We start from the raw sequence: 20,326 nt of genomic DNA on the forward strand, positions 1-20,326 counted from the left end.
TTAGTTCTCTAGTGAGGTTTTCTTCTCCATTATTCTCTTTGACTTTAACACATTTGTTTGAATTCCTTTGTGTTGGGTACTTTGTTCGGGCATATTAATCTAGTGTTGGGCTTAGTTTGTTTAAAGAACATCTAGTATTGTGGGTATACTTAGTACTTTTGAATGCGTAAAAAGGTGATTAGTCATTTGGTTTTCCCCTTTAGTGATCTATGTAATTCCTCTATGTTGGGTACTTTGTTCAGGCATATTAATCTAGTCTTGGGCTTAGTTTGTTTGAGGAACATCTAGTATTGTGGGTATACTTAGTACTTTTGAATGTGAAAAAAGGTAATTAGTCATTTGGTTTTCCCCTTTAGTGATCTATGTGTTTTCTTTTGGAAACCAAAAATCTCAAATCCTTGCTTGCTTTGGTCCTTTATTTATTTAGGTTTTCATAATGTTGTAGTATTTTTCATAGTGAGATTTTGAAGAAGACTCGCCTAAAATCAAAGATTTTGGGTTTTTTTCTATAGTTGAGTCTATCGAAATCGTTTTGTCTTTGTAAAATATACGATTTGTATTGTTGTCAATATCATGTTAGAGGTAGCATTAGATTTTTTTTGTCTTTTTTTTTTTTCAATAAGATTTTAAAAATTAGGCCTTGACTCCATTATGAATTTGTTCTTTTTACATCTAAAGTTGGTGGCCATATATGTTGCAATCTTTTGTACTTGAAAAATGGTGGCATGGGTGGAAAATCAACTAATAATTATGGATGCAAAAAAAAACCCACAAAAACTACAAGAAAAAAAGGCATAGAAAAAGGTAGTCATGGGCCTTCTTGTGCATTGTCCAAATATCATTGCCACCACAAAATCTAGAAGCTTAGGCCTTCTGAAACTTTTTTGGCCACTACTAGAAAGCTCTTGCACTATTTTAAAAATTACAAGCATTAATTCATGTCATTGTATGGTGGATTGCATAGGCACGTTCCTGTTTTAATTCTTATTTTGAAAATCCCTCTTTCATAATCAAATACAATGCATTTCTAGCATAATTGTAGATTTGGTGGAGAAAAGGTACAAAAATTGAATTTAAATTACTTTTGATTTTCCCACAAACGAAAAATGGGCACGTCTAGTTCCAAAAAAATTCACCATTTCCAGTATTATCAATGCCTCCCTTTAGAATTAGGTATTTTCGATAAAGTGTTGAGTGAAGGGGCTTTATCAATGTTTGGAAAACTTTTAGTAGACATGTTTGTAAAATGTGGAAATAGTAACTAAGATCATGAGGGCTAAATCCATGATATGATAAAACCAATTTGTAGAAAATTATTCATTAAAGAACTCCAAAGAAAATGCAAGTGACAAGTTTGAGGGTGTTTGGATAAAGTGTAAACCAAGTACACAAACTTTAATTTACACTAAAAGCATTGTAATTAATGAAATGTATTAATTCTATGATACACTAGGATATTTTGTTAACCAAGGATTTTAGAACATTGTAATTTATGAGTGACTAAGAATAAAGGGTACAAGAGATGTTTGTCAAATGCTATAGTCGGTAACGTTCTAGTAGATATGTTTGCAAATCGAAGCAAAGACCAGATTTGCAACCATTTTCTTGTGTATCATCACAGGCGTGGGATTAAGATAAGCTTAAAGTATTTGAAGGTTCCTATATAGGGCAGACATAGCCATAAATTGTTGGGGATGTAAGGCTTTTCATTTTTGTGTGTATGTGCACTACCAGATCTATGGGCACATTTTGTACTTTTTCATTCTTACAAAGCACCCGCCTAAGCATCACACTACAGGTTTTCTATAAAAGGATACTATGTAGTTTTATTTGCATAGGAATTATTGTGGTCATCATTGTAAATCATGGAAGCACAGTAAATCAATTTGGGTAAGAGGGATCAACATGTCCTTTAATAAAACAAATTGTGTTATTGCAATTGGCCATAGAAGGGGCTACTCCCATAGTCTCTTTTTGTGTCATTGCAACAACATGTTTTATGGGGTCTATTGTGAATTCCTTAAATTATACAAATGTATCATTAATGGTTCTTGAAAAATATGGATAGAGATTTTGGGCATATAAGGCATGATGTGTTGGCATAATTGTCAAAAGTCTAAGGGATTGGGTCAATGAAGGTACTGGCATGACCAATTATGATTGAGTTTTCATTGATGTCAAGGTGAAGATAGAACATTGACCAATGTAAAGGCATGATTGGTGAAGCGTTGTGAGCACATGAGTGTGGCTCCAATTTACAAGCATGAACGAAGAAGTAAGAAGGACAAGCCAAGTTGAGGTAGTGAAAATAGGAATCTCGCTTAGATGAAATTGTGCTAAGTACATATGGACATAAAGGAAGTTTGTCAAGCAATAGGAATAGTTGTTATGACAGACCACCACGAACAAAGAATGAGGCACATTAGCAGGATGGTTATGTAAAGGCAAGATACCTGTGACTGCAACATCATGAAGCAGGTGGATCACACTTGATGTTGCCTATAATGGCAATGGTGATGGTGCTATCACATCAATGGCAGATGAAATAACTAAAATTTGAATTATTTCTAGTAGAGAAAGCTATTGAATTCATAAAACATCCATGACTTCCATTTGTACAAGGTACATCTAAAATGAGTAGCATGAGATAGAGACAAGAGTACGAGCTAGACATAGATTGGACAACTCAAATTAGGGTATTACAATTGAGCACATGAAGATGATATAAAAGACTATCATTTTAAAAGAACAACTCAGATTGCAAAGTGTAAGAGCAAGAAGCCACAAAGATGAGCTAATTGTAATCTCGCAAGGAGAATATTTACTAGAAGGTGTCAAGAACAATGTGTGAGCAGAAAGGGTGTTAAGGAGAGCCAATGTGTCGGTCAACATAGTAAAAGAGTGTGCTATAGCTAGTAGAGCAAAGAATATATTGATCATGTCTAAGTTGTAGAGCCAAGGGAAGGAAGAGAAAGGTATAGAAAGGTTCAAGAGCATCGAGGTGGTCTATATCTAGCTAAATATAGTAGCTACTCGTTTTATATCAAAACCTCTATTGTTTTCTAATCACTACAAAAAGTCCCTTTAAGGATGAACTTTAACAAGTTCTTTTTAGGAAAACCCCTTGACACGAGGACACATTTATTTGTATTCTAAATTCCTTTAACTAGGTTGCTCTTGACAGGGTAAGACTGTCACCAGTCTTATGATAGTGTCCTTGTAATCTTCTAACAGAGATAAGCTCTTGATTTAGTGCACTTCAAGACAGTGCAAATTTGGTGAGGATCGTCTCACATGTAATGCCTCTCATGTTTGTAGTTTGTACCTTGTTATATTTTTTATTCGAGAGATATTGGGTACTCATGTTATTATTTCTACATTTGAGATGACCTAAGGGTCACATTTTAAACTTTGATTTTAGTATCATAGATGCTTGGTTCAGTTTATCATATTTGAATGTTGATGCCATTTTGAGATGACAGTAGGTCTATGATGATATTTGGTTATCTGGCATTTTGGACATATCTTTGATTTGGTTATATGTGGATTTATGCTATGGTGATTTACTTCATTCTTGTTTCATTATGCTTTATGTGAACGTGAGTGATGTAAATGGATTATTTCAATATAATTGAGTAAATGGTTAAATTAGGTATTTAATGCATTTATTGCTTCGGCTATGTTATTATATGCAATTGCACTTGATCGTGTCTTTTAGTGTGTAGGATTTATATCCCTGGCAGTGGCACATGGAGTTAGTGATTTAGTTGTTCATTATTACCAATGTCGTCCCTATATAGTCAATGTATCTTATTTTAAGGTTTAATTAAACCCTCCGATGATTTGTTAAATTTGGACTCATTTGCATAATGTGTTTAGACCAGTAAGCATGTCCATGCATTTAGAGTTTCACATTGTCATTAAGTTGTTAAGGCCTTCTATGATTTTGGATTCACAATTTTTGAGCTTTATTTATTCGATTTTTAATTTATGGTAGCTTTGCCATAAACGAATTCCTATTACTAGGAATAACTTGTTTTTGTTTGGGTTGATTTGGAGTCTAGCTAGTCTAACTAGCTATTTACCCTAATTGATTATTCACTTGAAAAGTGAATAAGTATTGAAAGAGGAATTTAATTCCTCACTTCTCACTTTTGCAATTTGGAAATTTGAGAGCTTTTTCCTAAAATATTTTTTTGAAGGATTGGTTTTATGTTCATTGTGAGAGCTACGAGTGTGGGATCTTCGCAAGGATGAACTCATTGGATCTAGCCACTAGTACATTTGAGGTGATTTTGCGACCATTTATTAAAATGTTTTAGATTGGTCGCAATATGGAAGGAAAAATCTCTTCTTTTTTTAAATCCATGCTCGTGTTGGTCGAAATTTCGACCAACACTTAGCATTGGTTGAAATTTTGACGAACACTTAGTTGAACATGTCAAAATGAAAAAGAGTTGTGCCCGCCCATTTCATTGTTTTGTTAAATAAGGGTTTGGCTGCCCGTTTCATTGCATTTTGTTAAATTGAGAGGAGATTAGCGCAGAGGGTGGGAGGTATATCGCTCGTAGGGCATCTCAATTTGGATGTGAATACGCTTGGGATACGGATGTGAACACCATCTTTCTCGTCTTTGCTAGTTTGGAATATTCTACGAAGCACGCGCGAGGGAGCTGCACAAGCAATTTAGGAGAAGAGGCAAGGAATCAAGGTGCTTATCACATTTTTCTTTCATTTTTTGCTCAATCTTAGCCATGTAATATATGCCAAAAACAGATGAAGATGCCCATAATCATGAGTAAAATATAAAAGAAAGGCGGCCTTTGCAGTTTATTTTTGTGATGATAATGATGTTCAAATTTGTACTGTAATCCCCTTAGGAAGAAGTCGACTCTGTAACTCCCAAAGAAGCTATCAAAGAGTTCTAAATTTCATCTGGCTTTTATTCCTTCCCACTAACATTTAAAGGATAATCTGACTTCAATATTGATATAAGACAAATAGGGGAAATAAATTTTGCATCCTGATTTATGCTGCAAGCTTGAATGTCGTCACATCTATGTTCTATTGAAAGGTCATTTTCAGTACGTGTCTGGTTGAATGGGTTGAGGCTCCCATCATAGAAACCAAGGGAACTAATTTCTTCATTATGGTCCACTACTTTTCTTCCCTTTCTGAAAGAAGACTCTTTTAAAGATGAGGAATTCATAGAACTCTCAAACCTGTCATGCCCACCATTAATGTCATCATTAACTTGGCTTAGCAAGCTTTCCCTCTGTAGCATTTATCCCAGATATGTCAATGATATTTTGAGTGTCATTAAACTTGATTGTATCATGATGTGAGGCCTTCCTAATCTAAAAACCCATATGCACATAGTGGTCTTGCATTCTTGTCCTAAAATAATCACATGAAAGGAGCATATCTAACCACTATGACCCCTTTTAAACCAATATTTTTGTGGACATGAAGATCCTAAGAATCCTTAATTACTCATTACTTACTCAATACACACCTTTTTAAAAAATAATTCCAGCATGTTAGCGTCATTTTAAGGCCACCAAATATAAACGTTTTAATCGCAAAATGTTAAGCATCATTAACCACTAAACCTTTCTTGACTTAGTACTAGCTTAAAATTGAAAATAATGTATGTGATATATTTTGATCATTACCTTGATTTATATTTGAAGTGTCATAGGTGATTGCCTTGTTATTGAAATATATGATTATTCGTAGAAGACGTGTCCTCCAACTTTTTCTAGATCTAAGGAGCAACCATGATGACATGGGAAATGACCAAATTTTTTTTGCCACAATGTGAAAGATAATGCATAATTCTTTCATGGTAATTTTTATTTATGATTATTTTTACCAATGTCGAAAGCTTTCGTGCTAGTATGCTTTCCAACTAAGGAGATTACTTTTGTACAAAAAATTTCATTGGACATTTAAAAAAAATTCTTTATAAGTAAAATCTTAGGTTATGAACATCAAATCAAGCAATGTCAATATTAATCTATCATTAAAAAAAACTATATAGACCCATGCTTGAACATTTGCATTTATTGCTACTACATTATTACCTTAAAGATTCCAATTGCATGTCATGCCTTTAATCCTTATACACCAACAAAGATTTTTAATCTATAAGATAACTTGAAGTTCTATTCTTTTCATATCAGTAAAAAGAAGATCCAATTATTACTTTCAACAATGATTTTATTTTGGAAACTAGGCAAGTGTGAAGAAAAAGTTAAATTAACATCGACTAAATTCATTTTAATGATAAGTAAATAAAAGGTAAAAAGTAATAGTCATGACCTAGTCTAAAGAATATCCTTATTCACAAGGCATGTTTACGTAATTGCACACCTACATGTTGCTCATAGGAAACTAAAATGATTTATAAATTGAAGTCTCTAATAATTTTTTTTATCAAATTCAATGTTCATTTCATCTCTTATTTAACTTTAATTCTATTTCTTATTAATCATTATATTATTGTTGAATTTTAATAAAATATATTTTGCTTTTCCGCATAGAAATTACTATATCAGTAAAAAAAATTGAAATAAATTTCTAAAAATAATCGACTTATAAATATATATTATCTTTTATTTATTATACAATCATTTTCTTATTACTATAATAAATTTTAGAAAAATAAATAAATAAATACAATCCAAACCTATATATATATATAATTAATTAAAATAATATTTCATTAATAAAATATAAACGAAAAAATATGGTAATCCTACACCAAACTCTAGAAAATAGAAGAAACCATTAAGGGAGAAACTTGTGAGAAAAAAACTCATCTCGTAGTTGGAAAGCCCACTTTCCATTAACATAATTGTAATGGATGAAATAGGTCACACCTCTAAAGTCCAAACATCACAACAAAAAATTGTAATGCTTAAACCATTCTCACCAACTTTGACTAGTTGCACTTGTGCCTAACATGTCCAAGGGTTAGTCAATTATTGAGACCACATTCTTTTAGCTTAATACAATAATTAATTTTTTTAAAGTTTAAAATCAAGCCAATGAGGACACTAAACCCTAAGATAATAAGCCAAACAATGTGTACCAGTAAAAGGGTTTGTTCAAAGAGAAGATTGTTTCCTCCATTGCCCACTTTGCAAAATACAATCTTCACAACCTGAAAACCTGCACACTAAAGGCAACCAAACCAATATGTGATTCCATTAGTCCCTCACATTGGATCTTCCCTTAAACAACTCAGAGGACATGAAATAGAGTCACACTATTTTCCATTGCACGTCGTGATTATTTTCACAACTTGTGAATTGGGTAAGGCAATAATGATGTTCTCATTTTCAACTTCCAAGACAAGCATTAAACAGAGGAATGAAAGTAAGACTCCAACTAGGTGGATATGCAAAAAATTTCACCTAATTTCCATGTCTCTTCTCAACATCATTTCATATCCCCTTTGTTTATCTTTAGAAATAATTATCTAAATAAAAGAATAAAATAATTTTCCAATCAACTAGAATGTTAAAAACTTTCAGCAAATCCAATCTAATTGGATAAAATGACTCACCTCTGGATTTTTGAAGCAATGTTAGAATAGAGCAATGCCACCACCACCCATGACACCCATTCAAAATGCAATTCGAACCTGCCACAATTGTAAACCTTACAGAAAATCTAATGCAAATGGATATTGGGTCCACCCCTGAACCTCATTTGAAGCTCAATTTTACGAGGAAGAAAAGAAACTATACATACCCCAATTCTCTCCCTTTATACCTACATAATCAAAATACAAATTAAAACAAAACATTAAGATCAAGATTCAAGGATATGGAAGTCAAATCACAAAAAAAGCATTTATAATAAAACCTGGCACTATAATCTTCTCTAATTTGAATATGTATCTACCAAACGATTTAGTCCACAACATAGCTTTTTTGCTTTATAAACTACTATCAAACCAAAACTACTCTCGTAAGGAAGATAGGGCTCAACCTTTTAGACCAATAATGACATGGAAATGTATGTGAAATGTCTGATCCTATAACCCACTTCAATTTCCTGATCATTTTTTTTTGTTCTCTCTCATAAGATTTGGTAAACATTTGTTGGTTTTGTGTCTGGATGAACTAATTTTAGAAGTTTACATTACAATATTTGTGAAATTATCCTTCCAAAATTGAGAAGGAATTCCATTTACAGGAGAGATTCTTGGGTGAATCTATCCACTTATTTACAGTAGCTATCTTTATCTAAAGGAATTTGGCAACAAAGAAAACTTGAGGAAATATCACCCTTGTACAAATGCCTTTATGTCTTTGATATGTTGATTTGATTGTACAAAAAGCTAAGTTATCAGTTTGGCACTCATAGTCCCTGGATCTGGGTCTGATATAAAGGTTATTTGAGATCCAGTTCGGTGTAGTAATGCCTATGGGTTAAACCCAAAAAACTCAAAATGAACTGAGTTGGCCCCTCTCTGGAAGAATGCCTTTATATATCATCTTAAAATGAAAGGATGTTGATTTGTTTACCTAGAAAATCTTCTTTAACTCTCTGCTCATGCTTTTGTATAGACTGTTTGTAAGGCATTCTTCCTTGGCTAGGTAGGAGCTAATAAAGCCCTACTGTATTCAGTTGTCTACTGTCAGAGAGTCTTCCCCAAATCAGGCCTTTTTCTGCCGTGTGTCATCCAATTATTTTCATTGTCATTATTTTTGTTTTTATATTTCAATATGTGCGGATGGAATATATATAGACATGATGCAACATAAAGTACTGCAAGCAAGATCTTGGTGGGCATCAATATAGTAGGGTGTCAAATAGTGCCTGACAGGTTGTCATGTGTGCTGGAGAGTTAGAAAGTGCTTAAAACACTTTATGACCTCTTGAACTTCTCAATCAAACCAAGAGCAGCTTTTTCAAAATCAGACCATTGAAAATAGGTAAATACAATGGAAGTTTGTATGAACCAATTTTAATTATATTTAAGATTATGAAACAGACAACAAATGGTTGTGGGCGTCATTTCTTAACCTTGTTATTAAAGTAGCAATAATAGAGTTTTGTATCTTCCACTCACCATCAGGCTTTTAACTATCCAAGGGAAAATAGGCAAGAGAAGCCATTGATAAGGCATTGAAAGAGATCATTCAAAAGCCTTGTAGCATGGAAGGAGTAGATTGTGAAGACTTCTAGCAATTCTATTGGCTTACCAAATGGCATACGTTGTTACTATCAGACATACTTTTCTTCAGTGGATGAGAAGTAGAAATCCTTAGGACATATCCTAAAGTTGGATCTCATCCGCTAGATCCAATATGGATGAGAAAAAAGAGTCGACTTCCCTTAGTAATGGCAATCCTCTCATCACTTTCCCATATTCCCCTTGAGTTTTTTTTTCAAAGTGTTGGTTCTTAATAATTAGTAGGTAATTTTTCATGTTTTGATGGGAATTGTGCCATTTAACTAACAGTTCCCACATGGAGCAGTGCCTGCCAAACTGCATGTAGGCTTTTTATTTTCATCTTTTGAAGTTTTACCTATATGGGTGCATGTGTAGTTTTTAATGTGCATGAGAGTCCCTCATAGAAGACCTCAAGGGGATCATTTTTAAGTTTTTCAAGTTAGTAACTCTGAACTTTTGATCCTCTTTCTTCTCCTTATTATGTGACCATCTTATTCCATCAACTTGTGTGTTGGTCTAGGTCACAAAAGCCTCAGGCTTATCATCAAAGTAGTATTCTAAATCTCAGATGAGGATTTTTTGTATTATAATCTGGTATTATAAACTAGTATAGGAGTAGTTATGCATATAATTTCATACATCTGCACTATAATTTTATTTTTATGCATGGTTAGAAAACTAGCTATAGTTTCTTAGTTTAGGAATTGAAGCATTATATAAACAAGTATGTACAATGTAAAAAATATTGACAATTTTTTGGCAATAAAGCTTTATGCAATTGTTGCTTCACTCATGGTGTGAGAATGCTTATATCTATGTCATTTGATTTTTTTCCACATCTTCTTCAAAACATATAATGCAATCTCATCTATGAAGCGTATTAAAAGCTAAGGGTTTGGAGTGACTCGTATACAATTCATTTTTTGTCATTTCATTATATAGTTTGAACAAGTGTGGAAAAAAATCAAATTTTTATTACGAATTTTCTGTTCACCAATCTATGTTAAACTAATCAGCAAGGTCACTTTCCTAATACTTTATGAACTGGATGCTATTCGCAAGGTCAGTTTCTTAATACTCACTATATTACTTGCTATTTAATTGAGATAGACACGGCTCATTAGTTTGTTTGTATTCTCTTTGGATTTTGTTAAAGAAGACAGCTGAATGCTATATGAACTAAAATTTTTGTGGTGTCAACAGGCTTGTGCATCTCTTGAGCCAAATTACCAGCCCCAGTGACATTTGTTGTTGTTCAAAAGCGGCACCATACTAGACTATTTGCAAACAACCATGCAAATAGGCATTCTATAGATAGAATTGGGAACATCTTGCCAAGTCTTCAGTACATAATAAAGCAACTGAATTTCATAAATTGTTTTTTGATAGTTGATTTGTTTAAATATTGCCCATCAAAAATTACTTAGTACATCTCATCTTTTTTCTGCACAGGAGCTTGCAGTTCTGAAGAATCTGATAGCGAAGAATTTGAAGAAGATATTGTAGCAAAGATATATTTGGTGTTCTTTTTAAAGTGAAAATGTGATTGGAAATTTTGTATGTTGTCATATTTCACTTGCAGAAAGGTCAAATTGTAAATAGAGGTGAAGTTGTCTGGATTTAAGTTTCTTCTTCATTATTTATAATGCTCTCGATTCCTCCTTTGTAGCTGTAAAAATACTTGTTTATTTCCACCTTTCCAGATACCCTTTACCAGGTTCTTCAAGATTCCAAAATATCTTGGGTTGACCCCACTCCAGTATGTCCTAACTCCTAATTGGTTCAGAGACCTAACTCCTTTTTATACGTGTCTTCCTCTTACTACTCCATCTGCAGGTTGCAAACAAATTATCCTTCTTCCACCAACGAGTCATTCCATTCAAGAAAGACCATGTCTGACGATATCAACGCACAAAGAAATAGGGATACAATTGCTAGACTATGGTCTAACTTAAAAAGAAAAGGTGATGGAAAATGTTATTGTCCTTGCAAAATGTGTAAGGGCTTAAAGACTCGAAGATATCTAATCACAACAACTGAGCAACATTGTAGGCAACATGGTCACATTGAAGGGGGAAACAAGTATCACCCATTGGTATGTATTTTAATAGTTTATAAATTACATAAGACATGATTTGATGATGACATCGTGGTCATGGCTAATATAAGGTCATCATTTTCATATAGGTCAACATCCTTAAGTTTCATGTTATGGACCATGACAATTTAGAGAATGCGAATTTCCAAACGAGGGAACATGGAGGTGTGAATATTGAAGTAGAAGGTAATGATACCATGGAAGAAGACCAGGATGATGAAGATCACGATGATCAAGATGATGATGATGATGATGATGATGATGATGACGATGATGCAGAGCTTGATGTACCTTTACTTGAGAAGGCACAATAGTCCTTATATGAAGGCTCCAAAACAACTCTTCTTGTCGCTGTATTGCTATTGGTGAACTTGAAGGTTATGAATAGTTTATCCAACATAGCAATGACACATATGTTAAGGTATGCCATCGTCTTTCATTATTTTAGTTGTAGTTCCCTTACAATTAACATTGGGTTAGTGTAGCAATTGATATTCTTTAAATTAAGAAATTGTTTTTTTGGTCGTAGGTTGATAGGTGAATGTTTGTTACCACCATCAAACATTCTACCTCACTCATACTGAGAATTATCTGTCATTATGAAAGATATTGGAATGGAGTATCAAACAATACATGCATGTCTGAACGATCATATTATATATCATAAACAACATGAATTTGCAACACAATGCCCTACTTGTCATATTAGTAGATATCAATCAGATCGATTAACAAAAAAGGTGCCTCGCAAGGTTCTTTGGCATATTCCCATTATTCCACGTCTGCAACGATTATTCAAGTGCAATAGCTTGGCACAATTTATGGATTACCATGCACGCAATAGAAGTCAAGATGACATTATGCGAATGCCTACAGATGGTTTGACATTTAAAGAAATAGAGAAAAAATGGCCACACTTTAAAGAAGAACCTTGTAATCTCAAGCTTTCATTGGCAGCAGACTATGTCAATCCTTATGGAGGGATAAGATCTACTTACTCGATCTGGCCTATTTTTGTTATCAACAGTAACATACCTCCTTGGTTGTCCATAAAGAGAGAGCACATAATGCTGACACTGATTGTTCCAGGTATTTTTTTGTTTAGTGGTCATCTAAATTAATTTATTATTACTAATCCATCAAATGGTCAAAATAATTATGTAATGTTTTTGCTCATTCAAATAGGCAAGTACCAAGTTAAAGATATCAATGTATATATTGAACCCCTTATCAACGAGTTGGTGGTGTTATGGAATGGGGTTACTATGTATGACATTTGTAGACCAATAGGACAAACACAATTTCAATTTCATGCAATGCTTGTATGGACAATACATGATGCCCCTGGGCTAACACATTTTTGTGGTATGTTCTCTTCTTGACACCTCTTTTTTGGTATGTCAAAGTTAACACATTTAATCCAATTATACACGATCTTGTATGTCTTCGGACAAAGGGTAAATTTGCATATCCAGTTTGTGGTCCAAAGATGAAATCTCGTCATTCAAAAAGTTTAAGAAAGCAGGTGTTTGATGAGAATAGGCACTTTCTGCACAAAAATCATAAGTACCGAATTACAGAAAAACATCTTTTCAATGGTCTAGAAGAGACTACGTCAAAGCCATAGAGAATGACACCTCGCCTATGGAAGTTGGCATACAATAAAATAAATCGTCGAGGTAATGTCATTCCATTTGATGGTTTTTGTTTCAAATTTATATTTCGATATTGTGTTTTGTTTACTAATGATGTGATTGATGCTTGTGAAGGTCGTCAAGACATCAATGACCAACTTCCAAAAGGACTAAAAATTTATCCTACATAATTTACTAGGTTGCTGTACTACGAGCAACTCCCAATTGTGCATTTTTTTGATCCTATGCATATTGGAAAGAATGTAGCAGAGACATTATGGAAAATCTTTGATGGAAGGCGTGACAAAGATCAAATTGTCAAAACTTGTAGTGACATTGAAGAATCCAACAATGCAATGAAAAATGGCATTCAATCAAATAACAATGGAGACCAGATTGATACAAGTGCCCTTCGTTGGTTATTGTCAAAGCAGTAGAGCAATTCTATAAAAGAAGTCATAAAAAAAATACGATTTCCCACAGGATTTGCTGTGAACATAAACAATGTCATATCAAATAAAAGTGAATTTGGGCCAGGGTTGAAAACACACGATTGGCATACATTTATTAAGGTAATTCATGTTATTTTGTAGTCACTATATATTTATATACTGCATGTAGTTTCAATTGCATTCTTTTATAAAATATTGACAAGATCATTTTACAAATATTGCAATACGTTCTACCTCTATCTCTCCCACGCCACTTTGCCAACAATGTCAAACAGGTTATATATGATCTTGGAAAATACATGAGGTGGTTGTCATCTAAAGAAATTAATAAAGAAGATATAAAATATTGGAAGAGAAAAATTCCTCTTCTTATGTGTGAAATGCAAAAGTGTCTACCTCCAAGTTTTTTCAATGCACAAGAACACTACCTCATAGATCAAGTTGAGGAGATTGAATTGTGTGGACCTGTACCAACCAGGTCAATGTGGATGGTTGAGAGGCACTTGAAATTTTTGAAAGGCTTGGTTCGATAGAGAGCACATCCCGAGGGTTCTATGGTGGAGGGATATATGGTATACTAGACCATGGTGTACATTAGTGAATATCTTCCTAAGTTTGCAGCAAAGATCCATGTAGATCGTATTTGGGATCCCAACTCAATTAACAAATTCAAAGGGGAGTACTTGATGGGCAAAGGTAGACCGAGGAAAGTGAGAGGTAAATCTAAGATGTTATTGTAGTTAATTAATTCTTATAAATCTTCAATATAAGTTATTTTTAATTGGTGTATTTTTTTGAAACAGGTGGTCGAGAGTGGGATGCAATACATTTGTATATTGCAAACAATCTTGATGACCATGGTCACAGATTTCACATAAAAAGGTTGGATGACACAAAGAAAACTTGTGATTTTGGGATAACTGCAGTTTTCGAGGTCACCAATATATCATCTAGAAACGACATACATCCTCAACAATCTAAAAATCAATACTATGCCATCTTGGATGATATAATTGAGTGTGAATTTAACACCTTCAAAGTAGTTATATTCGTCGTCAAATGGTACAGGTTACAATTAAATCAAAATGATCCAAATAGAATGGTTATTCAACATGATAATGGATTTACAATGATCAATACAAGGTTGTTTGAGCTAGTTGGAGATGAGCCCTATGTTCTTCCAAGTCAATGTGAGCAAGTGTTTTACTCAGAGGTTCCACATAAATAGGGCTGGTCATTTTTTGTTAGATATGATTCAAGAGGAAGGCCGATAAAGTATAATGTTATGGAAGAAGAAGATATTGAAGATGATGAAGAAGCAGATGATGAAGATCAAGATGATGATGATGATAATGATGGTGATGGTGATGATGATGATGATGATGATGGTGATGATGATGATGATGATGATGATGGCGATGATGATGGTGATGATGGCGATGATGATGGCGATGATGATGGTGATGATGGCGATGATGATGATGATGAAGAAGAAGAAGAAGAAGAAGATAAACAATGACTACAAACGTCGTCACCCCTTCTATTGATGATCTTGCATTCCATATATAAGGTAAATTTGTTCATGTTTACGATGTTGCATATTGTTCATGTTGTCTTCTAAGTTATTTGTAGCATACACGTATCATGTAATTTTTAGCTAACTTAAGATAAATGATTAACATATGCAAAAAATTTGATTACATATTTATTGTGTTCATTTCTAATGATTACAACATATGTTATTTATAGTTACCAATGTTTATGTTGTGTCTGATTATGACCCTTTTTGCAAACAGTCAATTGACTACAGGTACATCGTCACCCCTTCTGTTGATGATCTTGCATTCCATATACAAGGGAAATTTGTTCATGTTTGCAATGTTGCCTATTGTTCGTGTTGTCTTCTAAGTTATTTGTAGCAAATGTGTATCATGTAATTTTTAGTTAACTTAAAGTAAATGATTAACATATTTAGGAAATTTGATTACATATTTATTGTGTTCATTTCTAATGATTAAAACATATGTTATTTATAATTACCAATGTTAATATTGTGTCTGTTTGTCACCCTTTTTGCAAACAGTCAATTGACTACAGGAAATTTGACCCGTTTGGCATGGATTGTGCACAGTGACATGGATCAGTAGGTATAAGTCAATAAATAGAAATAATTTTCTTATATTCTTCTTGTTTATCATTGAGCACGTATGTTATAAATAGACATATTATATAATCATATAATGTATATATAGACAAAGAAGGTCCGTATAGAAATATAATTGTATAATCACTTTCAACTTACTACATTTTATATTTGTCACTTTCACTTTCCATTTGATGGGTTGCAAGACCCACCAAATAGGTACTTGTCGGATCTATCTACATCGAATGAGGGAAATGAGGAACTGGTAGATGAAAGCTCTACATGTAGTACGACTAAAATAGGGAGATCAACTAGAGGTCAAAAGAATAGAAAAAAATTTGATAAACGCATGTAATTTTTCCTTGCTAATGGGGGGTCATGTTCTTATGATGATGAGACCAAAGGTGACATCAAGGTGCCCTTTTGGTACTCACACATTGAGAAAGAATGGGTACCTAATGAGCTACCTCCAATTAACACAGATTTTTGTGTTAATGAGAGGATATATCGCATTGCTCCATCCTCATTACATGGTTTGAGCCTATTTTCCATGGATGGGATAAAGGTAGGTTACAACAAAGTTGTCGAATTGTTCAAGTATGTCGGTCCATGTTACAATTACAATGATTGGATGCGGATTGTTCGGTATAAAAAAAGTATGCGTAGGTATGGGGTATCAACTAATTATATACAACGGAAAGAAAATGATCAAAGTAAAAGATTTTCTATGTACATTGATGGGAGACCAAAAGCAATAGGAAATATTGCAGGTTTTATAAATAGTACGCGACCTTCTTCAACTAGTAAGCAACCCAATTGCATATTTGAGGCATGTGAGGGGAATGAAGTTTTTGTTTGTGCAATAAAATCAATAAGTGCAAGGGAAGAACTGCTAATCGATTACCATTTAAATCGCATAGATACAAACAAAGTTACTATCATGAGGGCTGTAAGTACTATTTGCCATTTTGTTAATAAGTTTTTTTTTGGCTGTCTATTGCTTTCAGTTAGCTGATTTTTTTATGTTTAATCTTTGTGACAGGACGATATGGATCTGACAAATGATAGAGGTCACTGGGACGCTACTCCCACCCCTTCTTCAGCGAGGGTAAACCTTTTTGAAATTGTACAAATTAGATAGTTGAAAAATGTTATATTATTACGTTATTTTATTTACGGTGTAAGTACTAGTTACCATTTTGTTAATAAGTTTTTTTTTTGCTGTCTATTGCTTTCAGTTAGCTGAATTTTTTATGTTTAATCTTTGTGACAGGACAATATGGATCCGACAGATGATAGAGGTCATCAGGATGCTACTCCCACCCCTTCTTCAATGAGGGTAAACCTTTTTGAAATTGTACAAATTAGATAGTTGAAAAATGTTATATTATTACATTATTTTATTTACGATTTTTTAGTTTTTATGATAGTTTTACTGATATTCCTCTCGCAATTTGATGTTCAGGATAAGGGTAAAGCAGCATCAGTAAGTGCCGAGCCACTAGCTACGCCTTCTAATGAGGATATTGTTGAAACTCTCGATTTCATAAAAATGTTGAAGAAATTTTTTTTAAAAATAATTTAGAAGCAATGAAAATTTTGGATGAGGCAAATATGGAATCCGAGGAGATGATGAAGAGGCTATCAGATTTGAGAGCGCAAGCTTGTCGTTATGAAGTAAGCTCCAATGAATATTTAGTTATAAGAAAAGTTTAATAAAGATTTATATTTTATAATCTTTTATGTTGTGAAGTAAAATATGTAATATTGGCAAAAATACTTTATTGATGCAATTTTTTTAAAGAGTTTTAAGAAACTTTAACTACTAAATTCTTGTTATACAGGAATTTTTGGCAACTGATCCACAACTTGGTCAAGGACAATGCGGTGAGGCCAGTAGTAGCAAAGCTCCGACTGCCATTGGTAAAATAACCTTTTAGTTGACAAGTTAGAAGGAATTTTTTATTTCAAACATTCAAAACTTCTTAACTTCTTAACTCTTACTTTTATTATTTCATAATGTCTTTGCTAACAATGTATTGTTCAAGTCATCCAGTGCAGGAGACTCCTAAGAGGTTGATGGACGCCCGTACGAGATTGCCGACTGCAATGTTGGCAACAAGGGGATGTCTAGCTGGTAACTCCTTATTTTGCTATATTTGGTTTTGTGTTAATTATGAGTTGATAATATGTACTTTAATCTTGGGTGCATCACATAGTGTATTGTTTTTTTGTGGTAAGAGATGCACCATCTGGTATGTTGCCAAATGCAGATCATAGTGCATGTATTGGTGATAATTCACTGTTATTTCCTGAAGCTACCCGTATTTCTAGCACGGGAGCTATGCAGACATCGTTGTTGATTGACGATGATGAATCAATGCCTTTGAAATGTCCTAAGATTCCAGGTACTTTAAATAATATTGTTTTATATTGTAATAAGGATTTTCTTGCAAGACGTAAACATGATAGGAAGTGGTTTGGTAGGATCATCTAAATTATCAATGACCTTTTGTCTATACCAGTAATTCTCTAGTTTAGTAATTCGATGCATTGCAATTTCATGCTTTCAATAGAAGATACTAACCAATTTTTCTATAGAGAACCAATGTTCATCTTTCAATGATTTCCCACATCATTGCTATTGCCTGTTAGAGTTTTAGAGTGCTCACTTTCAGCTTCACTGTCTATTTTAGCAATATTTGTTTTCCATAATATCCCAGGTATGATCAGTGACAACATCAATTAAGAATGACAAAAAATGAAGCTCATGGCAAGTTATATGTATTATGCACTATATTTTTTTTTCAAGGTATGCTAATTAATATAGTCACAGTACATTTTTTAGTTTCAGAACATCAGCAATAGAACCCTGGTAGAGTTTGACTGGTTTTAGACATTTTAATTTTTTTTCCAAACTTCTTTTTTGGTCAATTTTGGTCAAGTTGATCCTCCAACCCTGAAATAGATCACTAAAAAGATGAAATGTATCTCATTTTATGTATTTGTTATTCACTATAAAAAGTAGTCTTTGCATGATTCATTTTAATGGTTCTTACTATTAATTATCCCATGACATTTTTTGCAGGAAACGATACAATTTATAGGAGGCTTTATGACCTCACGCTGCGAAGATTTGGGCCCACCATACGTAAAAGGTGGAACATCATAACTGAACTAATTTTATCCCACTATTTTTTTTCATATCATTAATTGGTGCAACATTTTTCCTTTCATTCGGGTCTTTTCTTATACTAGCTATATCTAACAATTTTGTGTTTTTTCTTAAAAGGTGGAACTACCAAGATAAAAAATTAAAAGATGAGCTCATCAAAGATATAGAGAATGAGTTTGGTAGTAATATTTTTGATCATAAGAAATTGTTACAAAAAGCTTCCAGACATCTTAAGGTTGTGAGGGACACATATAGAAAGAGCCTCGTCCTAAACCCGAAGTACGAGCGTCCTCCCTTTGTTTCAGTGAGGGACTGATATGAGTTCATTTTGGATGCAAAGGAGAAAAGGGAACACCCAAAAGAAAGTACACTAGCAGATCCAAAAGAAAGTACACTAGCAAATTCGAAAAGGTATGAAATAGTATTAACTACTAGTACATTAATGAGCAAATTTAGGGTTCAACTTCAGTATCAACAATTTCAAATAGCTTAATTTAATCTATCTATTGATGAAAGGTATGTAATTCATATGCTAACACAATTGCTTATAAATCTCAATCTCAATGCTAACACAACTGTATATATCTCAATCTGGGCATAAATCCTACATAAGATATAAATAGTGTGCTTATAACTTCACATATAGCTATATTATGTCTTGAAAATATAGTAATGCTCAACTACATGTACCATAGTTGTATGTGTTAGCAGTATAGGTGATAAATGATATTCAGTAATTGTAATGACAAGTACAATTTTTTTGAAAAACTTTGTAAGAATTTTACTAATGGTCAATCTCCTAAAAGTAATAAGCATCACGTTCAATGCCAAAAACACAAGTTAATGACAACAATCACGTTCCTATCTTTGAGGACTGACAACAACCCTTGTAGATTTATATTTATTGGTATTGTGGAGAGATGATCCAGCCTACACTAGGTAAGACAAACTATTTGAGACTTCATTTGGATGACATGATGTATGTTACCTATAGACCATGGCTAGGCATAGAGCCATAAGATGATGTCTTCTCCTAGCTAGGATTCATGTTGGTATCTTAGCCACTGAATGGCCATTCTTCATTGAAGATAGAGAGATTTCCACTAACCCATGTCTAGAGACAGTTCAACTATCAATATAGTATATCACAAGAGTACTGTAGTTACACCTGCTTCACCAAGGAGGTAAAGAAAGGTTGTTCTCCTAGATTGGATCCAATTAGATGTATGGAAGATGTTAGTGGCCTTACCATTTATAGGTGAGACTACTTTCAAGATGTAGTGAATGATGGTGTCACTCCCTAGTACATAGAGCATTTGGCCACACATTCATTTCCTCATATAACTAATCCTATAGGGGTAGTTAGTCAGGCACCACACCCTGATGTTCAACAACCACAAGAACATCCTTTGAGGGAGGAGAGACCATTATAATGGCCACTGGTAGTTCTTGTTACAATTCCTTCTTATACTATTAGATTGGATCTTAGATCGAGCAACAATGAATAGGCACATAGTCCTACTCATGTGAGAACTCACAGAGAGATGAACACCATGGGTGTAGTAGGAGGTGATGCCATGAGACATAGGGTAGAGGAGCCACCACAATAGGATGTGGGTGGAGGAGGGGAT

This window comes from Cupressus sempervirens, chromosome 9 (genome assembly GCF_028749045.1).
Source record: "Cupressus sempervirens isolate cs-2001-9-10 chromosome 9, ASM2874904v1, whole genome shotgun sequence".
In the NCBI taxonomy this organism is placed as follows: Eukaryota; Viridiplantae; Streptophyta; class Pinopsida; order Cupressales; family Cupressaceae; genus Cupressus; species Cupressus sempervirens.